Genomic DNA, 20250 nt, shown 5'->3' on the forward strand with positions numbered 1-20250 from the left:
GTTCTACGAGGGTACACTTTTGTTTTTCGTAGTAGTGGAATGGTTTGGCCAAAGGCTTCTCGATCATATGAATAGTCTTAGAGTGAAGAAGCATAAAGATCTGTTGCACTTTGAAAGATCTTATTATGGGCTTACAAGTAAGCAGTTTGAGCGAAAGGGCAGATAGGTATTGAGTTATGATTTACACATATATGTTTCAATGGATAGCGTAAGGGCATGATACCCCAGCATGGTGTAAAGTTTGATCTAAAAGGGTGCATGAAGGGTTTTATGGTTCTATGGGTAAAAGGATTCTGTAGGATCGAAAGTCAGGTTCAAATGTGTTTATGTGCATACATTTTTGAGCTCATGGACAACCGTAAAGCCCTGTTCTAGTAGTAGAAGTGTCAGATGAGCCCTGGTGCAAGAAAATCAGATGAAGATATGACATCCACATTAGATGGGTCTAGCCCATGTGGGATACAACTTAAGTTCTAAATTTTGCATGTGCACAAAATCAGTGCTGATGTTATTTTTTCATTTTTAGATCAGATCTAGGTCATTTCTAGGTGGAAAAAGAAGTTTCTTCATTACTTCCTTATGCTTGCAAGGTAAGTGTATGAGTGAAGGGTTGTTTTATCCTTTCTCCATGGTTATGAGTTTAGTCTCAGAGTTTAAGCATAAAATGGTAAATAAAGAAGATAAAGGAAATTTCTTTACGCTTTCATGAGAAAGGGTAAACATAGGAGTGGGCTATCATTTCAGAAGGCTCTCTGAGAAAATGAGGTAAAGGTAACCTGTAAAGGCATAAAGGATTAGTAAATGAAAGCTAAAAGATATTTCAATGCTATGGGTGAAGATAAGAGTGTATGATCGAAAGATAAATTTTGAAGTCTTATGGTGTCCTGAGTAAAGAAGTAAGTGGAGCAATGTAGAAGATTTTTTTAGGGTTTTCGCTGATATGTGTACGTGTGAGCATAAAGGGTAAAGAGAAAATCTTAACAATGGTTTTTATGCTCATACGAGGAGTGGTTAAATCATAATAGCAAAGGTATTAGTTGAGAAAGTTTGAGATCTTATGGTGTACAGGGTTGCATAAAGGCGTAGAAGGATTTCAATGTAGTGTTTAAAAGGGCTTAATGCTCTTATGCCTGGGATGTTTTAAGGCATCACTGGAGGAATGTGATTGCTTGCCAAAGGTTTTTCTAGGGTTACGAAGACTAGAGATCTTGATTTAGCATAAGGGCAGAAGACCAAATTTTGAAAGGAAAGCTGTTGATGTGTCATACCAAGTAAGAAAAAAGGACAGAATAGTCATAGCCAAGTAAAATAAAGCATTGAAAAGTACACCCAAATTAGAATTTGCAGTTGATATACCTTGTTGACAACTTGCATTAATGATTTTAAAGATCGTGCATGTTGAATTTATTAAAAAGGTTGGTAGTTGTATGATTAAAATATCAAAGATTTGATTGAATGTCAGTGTATTTTCCACTGTGAAGAAGCTTTTTTTCTAGTCCATTCGGAAATTTGAAAGGTGTAGATCTTTGTGTGTTCTGTGCTACTATGAAAGAATTCAAAATATAATTTGAAGAGAACATGGATAACAAAGAAGTTGAAGAGATGCATGAAGAAGAAGTCAAAGTAGAAGATGAGGGTGATGATGTTGTAGAGGTCACACCTAAAGGAAAAAGGAAAATTTTTTTTGCTAAGACTGAGAAGAAGACAAGGATCAGGAAACCAAATAAGCATGTAGAGGATTGGCTGAAAATTCTCCTAGGATCATCGAATGCAATTTTTGCAAATGACCATATTTTTTGAGACCTGTATGTTTTTGTTCGAGATGCTAATTTCCCTAGAGTGACTAGTTATGATATTTTTATGTACTTTTATCAAAATAAAATAGAAAATGTGCCAGTGTATAACCCATGGAACAAAAACATGGCAAAATTGATATTTCTAGAAGTATTCATTGATGTTGATTTGTTGAAGGCCCTAATGAATTCCTACAATTCAATAACCAGAACATTCCATAGGCATAATGGGAGTGTATTATGCACATTGGACAAAACCTCTTTTGTTGAAGCCTTTGGATTAATAGGAAAAATGGATGTACCTATTGAGATTTTAGATTTGTAGGGAAACTTTGACAGGAATAAAACCTATTTTGTGAACAATGTTATGCTGCCACATATTCCTTACAAGGTAAAAAAAGGTAGGGTTACTTCAAAAAAAGGTGGGGGATTTTCTACCTTTGAGTAGGTTTAGGAATTATTTTTAAAAACATAGTATATGGGTTGCGCAAAGTGATGGGAAGTGATGGTGTGTAAGACTATGTGTATGATTCTCTTTTTCTGATGGCATGTGATATACATGACCCTTTCAACCATAAGGAGTATGATTATGTGGCCTTCATCATTGACAATATGCACATGTATATTTGTGATGCAAAGAAGGGAGAGATGAAAGACTTCAAGTTCCACCATTATTCACTGCTAATACACCTTATCCTATATAACAACATTGGACACATCACTGGGGACTTCATTGATCAAACTTCTGATGAATTTTGTGAGTTACTTGTGCAACTCTGGACTCATGTTTTGCATAAGGATTTTTATTATTCAAATGCCCTCGTGTTCTTTAATTTGTTTAGTTCTGCTATCATGAGGCAATTAGACCATACTTTCTTTAGGGCACCAAATGTTTTGAAGACTTTTCTTAGGCCCTCATTCTTAGATGAAAAAACCAAATTAAATCATAACTGGGGGAGTATCATTTTGTTTAAGGAGTGCACTTTAATCAGAGTGTTTGCATGCCCACAGCCTCCTCATCTTCTACCCAAATATTTACCCCCTAGATTGGTCATTATTGAATTCTTCTGGCAATTTTTATTGATGAATAAAGAAATGATCCCTCCCTCCCTACACAAGCCTACTCTTTTCTATAGAACCTTTAAAGTAGGAGATTTTCAAATAGGAAAGAATGCATTTGAGGAATTAAGTGAGTATTTAGGCCAGTACAAATTCACTACTGGGCCCTATAGGATGGATGACCTTGACAATTACATTATGAATGAGGTCAAGGCCATTAGGGGATATATTCTACCTTGAAGCAAGCTAATCCCTATAGAGGAATTAATTGCCAACATAGTAGCAATAAGGGAGGCTAATGAGTTATTAATGAAATATGAGGAGACAAGGAGAGTAGAGGAGGATTTGAAGAGGACCAACCCTAATTTTAAGGTTTTCTATACAAAGATTCCATATCCTAATAACTTGAGAAGAATGGTGGATAATTTTGACCATATCAAACCAATTATAAAATCAAAATAATTTTTCATTCAATTTTGTTCAAAGTTATAAATCCTGGTCAATACTCATTTATATCTATTCTTTGAGTCTTAGGTAGTTGCTATTATCAGGAATATTTTTAAATTCAAGGAGAATGACGACTAGTTCTACTAATAAGGGATGCATATAAATTTGAGAACATTAAAACAAGTGAATTAAATTGCTCATGTGTTAGTGGGTAATAGATGAGAATCAAAATGAAACTAAAAGAAACTCTACATAATAGTTTGCATTAGAATCATCCCTAGGTATACCCACCTTGGTTTAGCAGAGCCAAAAGAGTAGGAAGCCATCCTTTGGTTTTTGTTGAATTTGGGTCCAAATAATTTACTTATTTAATTGATAATAGGAATTGGCTGATCCTTAGGTTATATGAATGTTATCATTCTGGTGTTGAACATTTTATTGTTCAGTAGTTTGAAACACCAACACTACAAAGTAACTCAAAATTATGAAATAGATTTAGATCTATGAAATATTGCCTTACAACATTTCAGAACAATTTCAACCTAGCCTACTTATTAGATCAACATATAATATCACCAAATATGTACTCTCTCATAAGTAACTAAGTCAATCCCTTGGATTGAAGCATGAAAGAAGAAATGGATATCTCATATAATACTTGTATATTTGGAAAAGATTTGCTATACCTATGGCCCTCTGAATCCTTAGTATCTAACTAATACAAGCCCTTTGAAATAATCAAATTTATTTCATTTTATCATATAGCTCAAAACTATATGATAAAAGTGGAAGCAATTTAAAAAATATGAATGTAGAGTTCTTCTATTGGCTCAAAATCCTTGCATGTGGGCCCCATAAACCTTCACTGATTGGAACATTTAATTTTTCAACCTTTTGAATAATTTCTCCTATAATTATATGTTTTGCATCATGTTGAAGGATATAAATTTTTTAATTACATATAATTTCCCCTCCAAACTATACATGGGTCAAACTTGTTGACTATTGGTTGGATACCACAAATCACATTCTAATTGGTTAAAAATGCCACCTTGTCATCATGTCACTACCACATATCTACTCATCTAGGACCCATAGTTCCACTTTTCAAAATCTTTTAACTTCCTAACTATATGGCGGGACCTTCTTGAAACCCTATAATGTTATGACTGCTAGTTTGACACCTAATGTAACTTCAGAGTATGCAAACCTCTAACCACCACGATGTTACAAAACATCATCACAAAATTTCAAATAATCTTCATTGTCTATGTTAACTTAATCTCTATAGTTACACTTGACCTCTAGTTGTAGCTTCAAAACCTCAACTATAGACCCCTTGCAAAGTTCCACATAGGCCATGCATGTAACATCAAAACTACCCAAACTTAACTATCCCAAAGAATCATGTGCCTCATTTTTTTTGCCATGTGGCTCCTCCCAATTCATTTTGAGATTTTCCTCATCATCATCTTCTCATGAATTTTATTGTCCAAAATTTATCTACATGTACAAACATGACCCTATGGACCCTGTGTGAGTTTCTTCCTCTTTTCAAAAGTGCTTTCTTTTGACAATATCTATTTTTAAAAAAAATTAAAAATAACATTTTAATCCACTACAATATTTATGCGGGATAATAAATATGAAGCATTCTACAAAAAAATTGCCCCTACAATTTCACTTGGTGGCAAAGATATAAAAACTCATGTACATTAAAGAAAATTGGCTACCATTTGCCTAGAAATTAAAGCACACACAATAAAGTGGTGTCCGAGCTACATTATTGCAAGTAACTACATCTTTTATTGCTAAGATTGAACCACTCAAAATTGATTACTATCCTCATTTCTCCTAATGTTATCTTGGCCTTTACATGCATTCTCTATAGAGAATGGTGTCCATTATCATTTTTATTAGGCTGAGAGCATGTGCACTGTATGTAAAATTCAAGTCTTATTTTCTTGGATGCACCATGCCTATACTCTCACAATTGTATGCACAAGGTTAAAGGAATCCACTTTCAAATATGAGTAGGATCACCTCACATACAAATTTTATTTTCCTATTTAATATGTTGAATGGTGTATCTTTGACTTGTCATAACACTCAAGTTAGTGTTGGAAATGTAAAGGAGTAACTAAGAGGGGATGGGTAAATCAGTTACTACAAAAACAAATCCAAGTCCCTTTTAAGATGTCAACAAAATCTAAAATTAAATCTTTTTGTAACTCAGTTAACACTGAATATAATTCTTAAGATATTAATGTGATTAGCCTTTATTAACTTAGTTGAAGAAACATAAAATAAATACCATGAACACAATAAACACCAAGATTTAATATGGAAACCCAATTTGGGAAAACCACCAATTGCAACTAGTTACCATTTTTCACTCTTCTAAAGTGGGCTTGTTAGAGGGCAACCCTGTTAAAGGTTATAAAACAAACTATTAGGTTTGACCCTATTAGAGGATTTAATTCACCCTATTAGGAGTGGCCTTGTTAGAGGTCTTTAAATACTTCAATCTATAAATGCCACCTTGTTAGAGGATTTTTTGAATAGTTGTTAGGCTAACTCTGTTAGGCTTTGATTCACTACTAAAATAATTAGATAGAAACAATGACTTGACCTATTTGTTGATGAAACTGAGTTTGTTGATTTAGATCTCAGTTTTGGCTTGATTACTTGATCCTCCTTGATCAGAATGTTCTTTGAAGCTTAGTCCACTCAAATTATTTTCCCTTTATAGATATCCTTCAAAATAACTTCCTTAATTCATCTTCTTCAATTCCATATTTCAATCCTCAACTTGACCTTTCATATATATATATATGATTCACCTTGTCAATTCAGCTTGAATGCTCTTTTAATCAAATAAATTTCATCCCTTAGGTCATCTTGTATTAACCAATAAATTTATTAAACTAAATATGGTGATACTCAACTAATATAGAACTAACTACTCAGTCAACATAGAGGATCCCTTAGTTAACTAAACCAACTTAGTTAGAATAGGAGTTCTAATGTTAACTGACCCAACTTGGTCGATGCTAACTTCACTGCATTAACTAACTAATCTTAGTCAATACTATCTCTATTATTGATTATAACTGAATGCTCGACATATATAGGAAACTGCCTTCGATGCTCAAGTGAGCTCAACTATCATTGGCTACTTGGTAAAGGCTTAACATCCCTCTTTGGCATTGTTTGCAACACAAAATGTCATAATATAAAGAAATTTTAGAGAAAAATAGAAGCAAGTTTAATATCCTTAGTTTCATTCTAATTCTCATCCATGTGAACTCCCTCTATTAGTGAGAACTCCCTTTGACATCAATCTCTCCCTATGGAATAATTTTCTCTAACTGAAATCTCTCTCTCTCTATCTAACTTACTAATCTCTTCTTATGCAAAATGAACTTTTTGATACAAAATTTGTCTTATATGATAGAAAGCTCTCCCTTTTTGACATCATATTGGAAAAAAAACAAAATCAGTGTATTTTCCATGTACCTAATGTATTGATTTATATTCAATCTACTCTAACAATACTACATCAACTTGATTGATCTTCAAAATTCTTCATTGATGCTTCACTAAACATTATTTAGTGAACTTCAAATAGGGCAATGACACCTATCTTACCTCTTAGATACAAAAATTCATCCTTAGGTAATGTCTTGGTGAATATGTCTTCAATTTTTTCATTTGTATTAACATATTCTAATTTAATATCTTTTTCTTGCACTAATTCTGTCAAAAAATGACACTTTATTGCAATGTACTTTTCCTTGGTATGCATCAATGGATTCTTGTATATGTTAATTACAATGGCGTTATCATAGAAGATAACTATTAGATCCTTGATTCATTCCTTCATACCTAACCATAGTTGTTTGAACTAAATGATGTTGGAATCATTAACTGATGTTGTAGCATACTCTTCTTCTATTGTAGACCAAGAGATGCAATTTTATTTCTTACTTACCCAAGACACTAGCCTCTTTCTAAGAAAGAATGCTCCACCATTAGTTCTTTTCTTGTCATCAATACTTCCTATCTAATCAACATCAATGAAGGATTTCAATTCAAATTTGCCTCCTTTCTTATACCAAAAACCATAATCTTCAGTACCTTTTAGATACCTCATAATTTTTTTCGTTGCCATCATATGATTTTCCTTTGGATTAGTAGAAAACCTTTCTACCATACAAACTACTAATGCAATATCAGGTCTTGTGTGTAATACATGATCAATTTTCCCAATCATTGATCTATATGTAGTCTGATCTACCTCTTTGGAATCATCAGTTTTGGAAAGCTTATGTCTAGTAGAAATTGGTGTTCCAATTGGTCTAGAATCCTTTGTACCAAATTTCTTCAATATCTCCTTGATGTACTTTGAGGGAGTAATGTAGATATCATCTTTCTTTTGCTAAATTTGCAAGCCAACAAAGAAATTAATCTCTCCAAACATTGACATTTCAAATTATTTACTCATTTCATCATAAAATGTTTATCATAAGTCACATGTCTAGTGAATAATGTAACATCTACATAGATTTATGCTAGTATTATCTTCTTTTCTAGTCTTTCCTTGATGTATTGATTTTTTTTTTTTTTGTGCTTTGAAAACCAATTCTTACCAGATGACTATGCAATCATTTGTACCAATCTCTGGGGGCTTTTTGTGACCATATAAAGCTTTGCGCAATCTTCAAACCATATCCCTTTTGTTAGGATCTATGAAACCTTCAAGTTTCTCAATGTAGACTTCTTCTTCTAGGATTCCATTCAAGAAAGCTAACTTTACATCCGTCTGATATACTTTGAATCCTTTATGTGCTTTATAAGTAAGTAGTGTTCTAAGAACTTCTAGTCTTGCAATAGGAGAAATATTTTCTCCATAATCAATACCTTCTTCTTGAGCATAACCTTTGCATACTAATCTTTCCTTATTTCATGAAACTTCTCCATTTTCATTCAACTAATTTATGAAAACCAATTTTGTGCCAGTTACATTTTTGTCGTTGGGTCTAGGAAAAAGGTTCCAAGTTTTGTTCCTTTCAATCTAATCAATCTCTTCATATAATGCCTCAAGGAAAAATTCATTGTCTAATGCATATTTAATAGTTCTAGGTTCAAACTCAATAAAAAACATGTACCTTTTAGTTTGTTCCTTGTCATTGTGCCTTTTGATTTATCTCTAATGATTTTTTCTAGTGCATGATGCCTTTTGACATATCTAGCAAGTACATGTACCTTCTCTTTAGATTTAGAACTTGTTTCACTTTTTTCACCATACTCAAGATGATCTTTTGAATTATGCTCGGGACCCAATGTCTGTAAATTGGGTCTTTCAAACTACGACTCAATTTACACTAGCTGAAACTCGAGTTGAACTAGTGATTTAGGGGACTCAAGTGGTGAAGACTGCTAATTTCCAATTGTATTTTCTATGACCTTGTGAGTAGTAAGATTTAGACATTTACATGCTTATTTTTGTTAGAGTATCCTAAGAATATTCCTTCATCACTTTTCACATCAAATTTTCCATTCCTTGTTTCTTTCAAGATATAACATATTCTTCCAAATACTTTGAAATGAAATATATTATATTTGTAGCCATACCATAATTCATAAGGCGTTTGATATGTGTCCTTCAGCTGAACATTGTTTAAGGTATCAATTGTTGTACTAATTTCTTCCTTGCAGTATTTGATTGCAACATGTTTCTTTATCATTAGCATTCTTGCACAATCCATAGTGGATCTATTTCTTCTATTTGTTGTGTCATTATATTGAGGAATACCTAGTGAAGATACCTATCTTTTGATTCCTCTTTCATTAAAGGATTCATTGAATTCATTTGAGATGAATTCTCCTCCTCTATCTGACCTTTGACATTTTAGTTTCTTTCATATTTCTTTCTCCACTCTAGCCAGATAACACATGAATTTTTGAAAGGCTTCATATTTGTCTTTTGGGTACATCATTGTCATCATCCTAGAATAATCATCAAAAAAAAAAAAAATTACTTATCTCCATAGTATCTTTCTATGCCAATATGTCCATAGAGATTTGTATGAACTAGTTGGAGAATTTTATTAGAATGATAGTTCTTCCTTTTGAAACTTGTCTTTCCCATCTTCCCAATTTGACAAATTTTGTACATCTGAATATCAGGTCACTTTAGATTAGGAATACCTCTCTCTATTTTATTATTTCTTATGTTGATTAGATTATCAAAGTTCACATGACACAAGCTTTTATGCCATATCCAAATTTCCTCCACTTGAGCTAGGAAACAAGAACTTTCAATTAGATCTAGATAGAATAGATTACCTTTTGCTTGATTGCGAGTCCCAACTAGATTTCCTTTCTTGTCTAGCTGCTTGGCATTTCCATTCATGAATTCTACCTTGAATCCAATTTTGTTCAACTATGCCACACTAAGTAGATTGTGTTTTGGTCCTTCAACATAGTAAGCATTGTCATATTTGAGTTCATCAGTTAATTCAATGCAATCTTTTCCTTTTACATAACAAGGCTCATCATTTGCAAATCTAACACTCCCACCATCATAGTGTTTGAAGTGCTCAAATTTTGATTTATCACTAATCACATGGTTAGAACAACCACTATCAATAATCCATGTGTCAATCTTGCTAATATGAGAAATGAGGGCCATCTTATAATTTTCATCATCTGATTCATCTTTAGTAGCAATGTAAACCATTTCATCTTCATCACTACAATTAGAGTCTTTAGCCATGTAACATGATTTCTTAACTTTATCCTTGTAGTCTTTGTTTCTTTCCTTTGTACTTGTCATGCTTCTTTTCCTCTTTGCCTTCTTTGTTTAGACATCTTACAATAATGTGACCTACTTCTTTACAAGAAAAGTACATTAGAGGTATTTTACCTTTGTACTTTCCCTTGCCTTTAGGGAATCTTCTTGAAATAAGGGCTTTGATGACTTCAAGGTCATCATCAAAATTATCTTCATCTTCACTATCAAACTTTTTTCTTTTAGATTTTTCACCTTTCTTCTTGAGTCATAGTTATATTGTAAAATGTTGACACACTTATATGAATCATTATATCTAAGATTTCTCAAGAATGAGGTCTCAAATGTTAACTCATAGCTCTCTATTCATATAGTGCAAGGGTTTGTAAAGGAGGCCCTTGGTTTGATCTAGTTTGTGCCCATGCAAGTACACCATAAAATGAGAGATTCAAGGATCAAAATATGAATATGATAGAAGATGCAAGCTAATCTAAATGATAAAATTCCAAAGAATTGAAAGAAAGGAGATCTAATCTATGAAAACAAATATGACTCTAAGATAATATGAAAATTTATGGATAAAACTTGATCGTGGAAGTAATGGATGCAAGAGAGAATAAGACAAGAAGAGAGAAGTTGCAATGAAGCTCAAATTTCTGAACCCTAAGGCTCAAACTCCTTCTCCAAAATTTCTCTCTAAACCTATAGCACAACAATACTATAGCAATGAGCTATTTTCTCTATAGTTCTCTCTATATCAAAATGAGAAGGAGATGGCACCTTATAAAGAAAAACGTGGAGTTGGGAGGCTTCTTACAACCAATATGGGATAATAGAGTTTGATCCATGTGAGATAGAATTTCATCAATGAGAAAAGAGGAGTGTTTGAGAAGAAAGTGGAAAGAGGAATCCCACTTAGAGATATGTGCATTTAAATGTGGAAAAAAAAAAGATTTATTTAATTTTTATTTATTTAATTACCTGTTTTAATCACAAAGAGATATTTAAGTGGGGATTTATTTATTTAAATAAAAGATGGATTTTATTTTATTTAATTAAAATAGAAGTTTTCTTTTAATTAAATAATATGATCAAACCTTAAGAAATATTAAATTAATTATAATTTGATCAAGAAAAATTATTTGAATTGATTTAATAAAATATTTCAAACCATTGATTCAAGAAATTTGATAAATTGAATAATGGGGGCCTATAGTCTAGGCAACCATTTTAGGGTGCATACAATAGCTTAGCTTAAAATTAAGACTTGATGCTACCAAAGTTATGAATATAGTTATCAAAGTTATCTAACTTAGGTTGTCAACCTTCCCAAAAGTGCATGCAAAGTTATATCATTTTTGGGATCACATCTCATTTCTTGAATAGCTAAAACTATAATTGTATAAATAGGAAGAAGAGTTATGAGTACCTTGTTGAACACTATCAGATAATTTTTTTCCCTCCTGAGGCTCTAATTGCACTCACACTTTCTTTGATTATTTCAACATATTAAGAAATGTTTTCATCTTCTCTCATCTTCATCTATTCAAACTGACCTCTTATACTTTTTCTTAGCTCTCCTCACATTGTCATCTCCTCTATAGATATCTTTTAGCCTATTACACATTTCATGAGCAATAGGACAATATTTGACTTCATCAAATTTAGCATAATTGAGAGTAGAGGCAATGTCAATCATCATTATGTTGCGATTCTTATTTTCCATGATTGGGTCTATAGAAAAAGGTCTAGTAGGTGCCACATACTTGTTCTCTAGGTATTTTAGGTCTGCATCTCCAATGGTTTCCAAATGCAACTTCATGAGTTCCTACTTTTCTTGGAAGTTATCTCTATTTAACTTAGGAATTTTCCTTCTATAAGACTTCTTGATCTTTAGCTTAGGTCCTTAATACCTTATCTATAAGCACCAATATCTATGATACCAATTGTTGGAAATGGAAATGAGTAACTAAATGGGGAGAGGTGAAATAGTTACTACAAAAACAAATCAAAGTCTCTTTTAATATGTCAACACAATATAAAAGAAAATCTTGATGTAACTTGGTTAACATTGAATATTCTACAATAACTCGATTAACGCTAAATATAGATATTAAGATATTAATGTGCTTATCCTTTATTAAATTAGTTGTAGAAACATAAAGGAAATGATATGAATACAAGATACACCAAGATTTAATGTGAAAACCCAATTTGGGAAAACCACTAATTGCAACTAGTTACTATTTTTCACTCTTTTAAAGTGAGCACGGTTAGTAGCCAACCTTGTTAAAGGTTACAAAACATATTGTTTGGTGTGACTCTATTAGAGGATTTAATTCACCCTATTAGGAGTGGCCTTGTTAGAGTTCTTTAGCCACTTCAATCTAGAAATTTCACCTTGTTAGAGGATTTGTTGAATAACAATTAGGCTAACTCTGCTAGGAGATTTTATTCACTACTACAATTATTAGAGAGTAATAATAACTTGACCTGATTGCTAATGAAACTAAATTTGATGATTTAGATCTTAGTTTTTTCTTGATTACTTGATCCTCCTTGATTATATTGTTCTTTGTGTTGATATATGATTGACAAGATCACTTGAGTAGAAAATTGTTGAAAGAAGATTGTGTGTTTTCAATCTTTATTTTTTAACTGATGTCAAACCTGCTCCATGTTGGTAAGACAATTTCTTATATGTTTCAAGTACTATCACTTAGTTTATTGATGAGGAGGATTTGATCAACAAGATCTAACAAAAGTACCCAGAGGGAATGTTGAGTTATGATTATGTATTGAAGTGCAAGAATCAGTTAAGACAGTGATAACATAATACATTGATGATCTAATTAATATTACAAAATGATTGGCTACATTTAAAAAGTTCAAAAGAGTAAAGTTGGACAAAGTTAATTTTCTAAGCTTGAAAAAGTTGATAGAAGGTGTCTAGCAAAGTTAGTGTAAGTCAAGCAAAAAGTTAGTTGAAACTGAGTGAAAGCAATTTCTAGTGGATGTCGAGCAAGTTAGTAGGTGTCAAGCAATGTAGTAGATGTTGAGTGATTTTCAATAGATGTCAAGCACTAGTAAAATCTAGTTGATGTTGAGTGATTTTATAGTAAATGTTGAGTAACACAATATGTGTCGAGCATCGGTAAATTGATAATGTCGAGCTATTGCATTATGAAAAAGATCAAAGATTCACCAAATAAAAGCCAACAAGTTTGTTTTCTTGGAACTTGTAAGTCAAGAGGAAGATAAGATTAATGAGCTAGAGGAAAAGAATCTTATGTAAACCATTTTGAAGGTGAATTCAAATGAATTTTAGGAGAATTTTCTAGAGAAGACAAGATATGGGGTAAATACTTTGTATTCTACCAAATCTATTGAAAACCCTAATTTTTGAGATAGATGATGAGTGAGAAAATATTTCTAATTCCCTATATGTGGGGATGTATGGTCATGAAACAAGTTTGGTTAGAGGTCAGAGAGTTTTAGATGCAAAAATATGACAAGGAGAAGGAAGAGGATTTGCTTCATCAAGTGACCCAAGAGGAGAAGTCTACAATGGTGAACTAAGCAAGAAGGCTTATTGAGGATGAATTCTTGAAGGGTGAACAAGCTATTAGAACTAAAAATATTGGAAGCCATGCAAAGATGAGGACTAAATAGTGATCTATAATCTACAAGTAAGGTTGTAAGTTGTATCAGATCAAAACTCTATTGTTACTTTATAATAATTGTATTAGATTAGGGAAAATATTTTGGAGAAAGGTTGATTTAATATTCATTGGAAAATCCTTTAACAATGTGGCATTCCAAGTGAATGGCCTAAAGTCCTCTAATAAGGCTCACTTTTAATAGGGTGATTGAAATCCCTTATCTGGGTCACATTTAACAGTGTGTGTTGTAACCTTTAATAGGGTTGTCCTTTAATAAGGAATCACTTTAGAAGAGTAAAAAAGGAGTAGCATGTTATTGGTGATTTTTTCCAAATTGGGTTTCCATGTTAAATCATTGTGTCAAGTGTATTGATGGATGTGTTATGTTTTATGCTTTATACTTCTACATGTTAATGTTATAGTAACATATCAGCTTTAATTAACACACAATGAATGCATAAATGGTTAAGAAAGTTTTATGGGTTCACTAAATTGTAAAAAGTTTTATTTTGTACATCTAGACCTTGAATAACTGATTCAACCCCCCTCTTAATTATTTTAAAATATTCCAACACTTTGTAGCTTCGTCCACTCAAATGCGCTGCCCTTTATAGATATCCTTCAAATTTGCTTCCTTGATTCATCTTCTTCAATTCGACATTTCAATCCTCATCTTGACCTTTCATATATATGATTCACCTTTTCAAGTTGGCTTGAATATTCTTTTAATAAAAAAACATTTCATCCCTTAAGTCAACTTGTTCTAACCAATAAATTTATATGACTAAATATACTAAAAATTGACTAATATAGAATTGAGTACTTAGTCAACACAGAGGATCCCTTCTTTAACGGACTCAACATAGTTAGAATAGGATTTATAATGTTAATGGACCCAAATTAGTCAATAATGACATGGCTTCACTAACTAACTAAGCTCAATCAATAATGTCTCTAAACTTGCTTATAACTAAACATTTGACATATACAAGAAACTATCTTTGATGCCTGAGTGAGCTTAGCTATCATTGACTGCTCAATAAAGGATTGAAAATTTTTATAACATCAAAGAAAACATACAATTGAATAACTATTTTCAATAGTTAGAAGTCAACACAACATTTCCCTGCAACCATCATATCAGACTTTGCAAAAAAAAGTGGATATCTAGAAAAAATTTCCTAGCTGGTTTAGGCAATATAGTGGAGGACAATTGAAATGATCAATTTTTTCCCTAATGTTTTTTGAGTAGATAGGAAATAAATTTCAATGATAATGGAGTCTCTTCACTTTATTTATAGTTATGATAAAGACAAAGCATAATTGTCAATCAAATTCAGATTTAATCCCACTAGTGAAGAGCTCACAACACATTATATCATGAAAAAAAATTGACATAGGAGTGATAAGGAAAGTGAGTCTTTGTGGAAAAAAAATTCTTTCTATCCACTAGCTCAGGAGGTTAGCCATGCCTATGAAGACATCCCACATTCTCACGGTCCTTAGTAGAGGCAATAGTCCCTTGGGAAGTGATGACCCTTGGGAAGAAAATATTCGTAGCCCCTAGAAGTGAGTACACTATATAGAGGATCTTGTAGTCCCAAGATCCTAGGTTTTCCACTCTGGATAAGCATGGCTAAGGTTTGGTTCAAGTGGGAATTCAATGGATACAATCTTAAATCCTAGGTTGTGATGTATCTTTTAATTTTAAAAACAACTATTCTTGTCTATTATATCTTGTCAATAACCTTAATCAAAATAAATTTCAAATTTATAAACTCACACCAAACACATTTTTAACCTTAGACACTTTCAAATATTTTCAAAACAATACAACCCTTGTCAAAACATTGCAAATCTCTTGTCAAAAACTTGAGACCTTTATAAACATGGAGACTTGTAATCTTAGGAGTCCTTGGAATGATTTAAACTCCATGTTACTTAGCATAACCGTGCATTTCCCATCTCTTGATTCTCATACTTTAATCCTTTAGTCATCATTTTGTACCTTTTAGTCCTCAGAGAGCATCCCTTATTATTTATAGTACATCCTTTAGGCTTCATTTTGCATCTCATAGTCTTCATGTCTCATCCCTTAATATTCATTGTGCATCCCCCAACTTGCATTATTGCATGCCATAACTCTCATTTTTCACACTTAATCCTCATTTATCATGTCCTAATCCTCATTTTCATCATCATGTTTATCATAGTATCATCCCTAGTCAACTAGCTCTTTGGCATAATAGTGTGAAAGTGACTAAGTCCAAAATAACCAAGCTTTAGCCCACTTTCCCAACTACACTCTAAAACTACCAACTACTCTCTAACTAGACCCAACTACACCCATTGAATTCTTGGCTATATCAAAGTGCACTTGGTTTCTAGAAAAACTAAATTTAACTTCTAGATAGCATTTTGGGACACTAGAATTGTCACTAGATGCCTGCACAGGTCCTTATTTTGATCATCTCCTGAACATCATTCTTGCATGTCCTAACCCTCATTTTTCACATATTAAGATTCATTTCTCATGTCATAATCCTCATTTTTCATCCCGATTATGATCATATCATCATCCCTAGCCAACTATCTCTCTAACATAATACTCTGAAAGTCACCAAGTCTAGAATCGCCCAAGTTTTAGCCTAGTTTCCTAACTGCACTATGAAATAGCCAAATACACTCTACTTGGCCCAAAATAAACCCTAAGAAGATTTGGATTTTTTAGAGTTCACTTGGTTCTTTCTAACCACACTTTGTTTCTAGAGCAATCAATTTTGACTTATAGACTACAATTTGAGACCCTATAATTGCCTTGAGATTCTTGTATAGGTCCTCATTTTGAGCATAACCCTGAATATCATGTTTTAACCTAAACATAATTTTTCAGCCTAGGATCATTTTATCTTTCATATAAAATTCACATATCCCTCATTTTGGTCCTCTCTAAACCTCATTTTGAACCTTATAACCCCTTTGAACTTAGTAAAAAATTACAACAAAGTATGAGTCCTAGAGTATCTCCTTATGTTGATGGATGATGGATCTTTACATTAGTCCTTTTTTCATCTTCTTTATAATTTTCTTGGGTCAAAATATATGTATGTCTTGATGGATTTGACCTTTTCCTTTTTATCAACATCATCTTCTTTTTTTTTGTTTCTTTTGCTCAAGATCCAATGTCCATCTTTATAAGGTTAAACTCTTAGATTAGTACTTTCCAAAGATTTCATCCTTAGTTCAAAACCTTGCATACACCTTCTCATATCATTATCACATCTTTAGTCTCCCTAAATGTCATTTTTCTTAATCCTAATTGCATAATCACTTCACCTTTCATTATCCAAAACCCTAGTATCTCTTCCAAATATCTAAGTCCAATGAACATCTCCACCAATCAACTTGTCCAAACCATTTAGCAAACCCAACACTTTACTTGATCTCAATTCCCCATCTTGCATACCATAAACATCATTATCAATCCTAGAATAACCCCCTTTGTATAATCCAATCTTAAGTTGCATACATCAGCCTTTAACATCATTTCCAAGTCTAAGGTCCAACATAATCTACATTTTCCATACCTTAGAGTTATATTCATGTCCCTTTATCAAAGTTTGAAGTGTCTCTTGCATTTTCATTAGTGCATCATCCCCATATATCATTTACACCATGCATATTATAACCTTAGCTTATTTTGCACTTCCTTAGGTTGCATAACACACCTAAACCCATGAAAATGCTAAAAAATTCATATCTTGCTTATCAACCTCCAAATTATCAAGTTTTAACCTATTTTACAAAATGCACCAGTATTTTACCAACTACACACCTCTAGTGTGAACTTAGTAGTTTTAGAACACAATTGGTAGTTTTAGGGTGCACTTCATAACTAGGAAGTCTATATCAGCTTCCAGAACCCTAAATTGTATTCTTGCAGCTTGCATTACATGCCTAAACCCTAAAAAAACCTCTAAAAATACTTAGAGAATTTATACCTTTCATTTTTGTCACCCAAACACCTCAATTATCAACTACAACATTATGTTTACCAAGTGCACACCCTAGGGGAACACTTGGTACTTTTAGAGAATAATTGGTAGTTTAGGTGCACACTTGGGAGGTAGAAATTTCATTTCAAGGTTTCTACATTGCATTTAAATCTTTAGGTATGATGTCAGCACTCACAAGGACATAATCAGCTCAGAGACTAGAAGACCTATATCAATCCTTAATTCTAAAGTACAAGCACAACAAAAAGCTCATTTAAGACAAAAGAAGACTAAGAAACCTCAACAAACATTTGACACAGATCAAACCAAAGTATCACAACCCATACTCATGGACCCACTAAGCATGTATCTGCAAAATACTAACCCTCAAGAAATGAGACAAGAAATTCTCAACAACATGTGTACCATGAATTTTCCTCTTAACACTTCACCTACACATGGAATGGTTCAATGGAGTCAAGACTTTGAACCCATATTCATACCTCTATCACCTAGATTTCAAAATATACCTACAACACTCAAAGATGAACAATCTCACTCATTCAAATTAAAAAAACTTAACATGAGTACCTTTAATCTCTCAAACATACAAGGTACTTTTCACCTAAGTGATGATTTTGGCATAGACTAAGGTATTACTGATGAAGAAATAGCTAGGACATGTCAAGGAGAAAAATTTTGAAAGAACTTTAAACTCTTGACAGCCCAAAAAATCATCAAGTTGAATCCCAACTTGTAAATGCCTAAGTCTAAATATCAAGATGACCCCACATTTGAACACATAAAACCTACTATTAACATAGACTTGGATAAGGGGAAATAATCTTTGTAATTTTCAACTATGAAGGTAACACCTATGATATCTCACCAAGAATTAACCATTGCAGGTACCTTTGAACACATAAATATCAATCTCATATTTGATGAACCTCCATCAACTAAGGACAATAAGACTCTTCCAAATGTATCCCAAAAGGACATTAAGGATTAACCTCAATAAAATGATGCAACAAAAAGAAGTTTCTAAGAGTATTTTCACCATAGGGGTGCCTAAAATACCTCCTTTGGACGAAAATCAACATTTCACCCCTGCTCCTAACTCTACTAACTACTATGAAATCAAATACTATGGAGCCCCATATGAGTACACCATGTGAGGCATCAACACTTATTGCAAAAACAACAATTGAATGAAAAAAGAAATATCTTATTGACATTTCACCAATTTCCCAAAGGAATATGGGTCATTACCAATTCAATATGATGTCCCAAGGTAAAACATCCAAACCCCAAACATATCAAAATAAGGATCCTAAAATAATTCTAACATCTAAAGGACATAACCAACTTTCAAGACAACAAAAACATCAAGTGGTGCAATGATCCAACATTTCTAACACCCAACCAAGTAAAAATAAACTTACCATACATGCAACATATTAACATCCACAACAACATCAACAAACTCTAGTGGTAAAATGATCCAACATGCCTAACATGCAACCTAGTCTAAATCCACTTGAGTTACATACAATACATCAAAAACAATTCCAATAACAATAAGTAATGTTGCTAAACAATAAAAGAACCTAAAACAATAGTTTGAATATCAAAAAAAATTAGAGAAACAAATCACCTATCAACAATAATTGTTGCAACAACAACATGTGCCACAAAAAATTCAATAGATACCTCTACAACAACACTCCCATACATCGCCTTACATTCAACCAATATAAGTATCTTGACAATAATCATAGAAACAATACAACTACAAACACAACCCATGGTACACCAATTGTAATCAATGCCTTAAAAAGTACCACAAGGACCTTTTCATCTTTAAGGTGCCAACATACCTCCACCTCTTAGTGATACATCACCCAAGTCTTCAGATAGAGAAATATAAGAACTGAGTAGTCATATTTCTTTCCATTGAAAACAATCTACTCAAAGACATAAAAGACTCAAAGAAAGGAGTCCCACTCAACACCTTGATGAGGATTTACTACACTAATTCAAACAATTGGCTAAAAAATTTGAGGCATTGAGAGTCGAGAAGAAATAAGTTTGATACACATAAAGAGATTTACATCCTAATCCCCTTGAAAAAAGTATATGCCTCCATTTCCGAGACATTTTGAGGCATCAAGATTTGAAAAATATTGAGGAAAAGCCACCCCAATTGACCATATCAAAGAATTTTGTCCCTGTTGTAGTAAAAAACTTAGTGACAAGCCCACCTATCTTATGAGTCTATTCCCTCATTCTCTCAATGGGCCAACACTTGAATGGTACTCAAAACTACCTATTAATATAAAATATTAGTTAGAATTAATAGACAAATTCATATCCCACTTTGTCTTTGATATAAAAAATGAGGTAATACTATCTAATTTATGATCAACAAAGAAAAGACAAGAGAACCATTCATAACATTCCTATTACATTGGAGAAACATTGTCATTCAATGTTCA

The sequence above is a fragment of the Cupressus sempervirens genome, chromosome 2 (genome assembly GCF_028749045.1).
Source record: "Cupressus sempervirens isolate cs-2001-9-10 chromosome 2, ASM2874904v1, whole genome shotgun sequence".
NCBI lineage: Eukaryota > Viridiplantae > Streptophyta > Pinopsida > Cupressales > Cupressaceae > Cupressus > Cupressus sempervirens.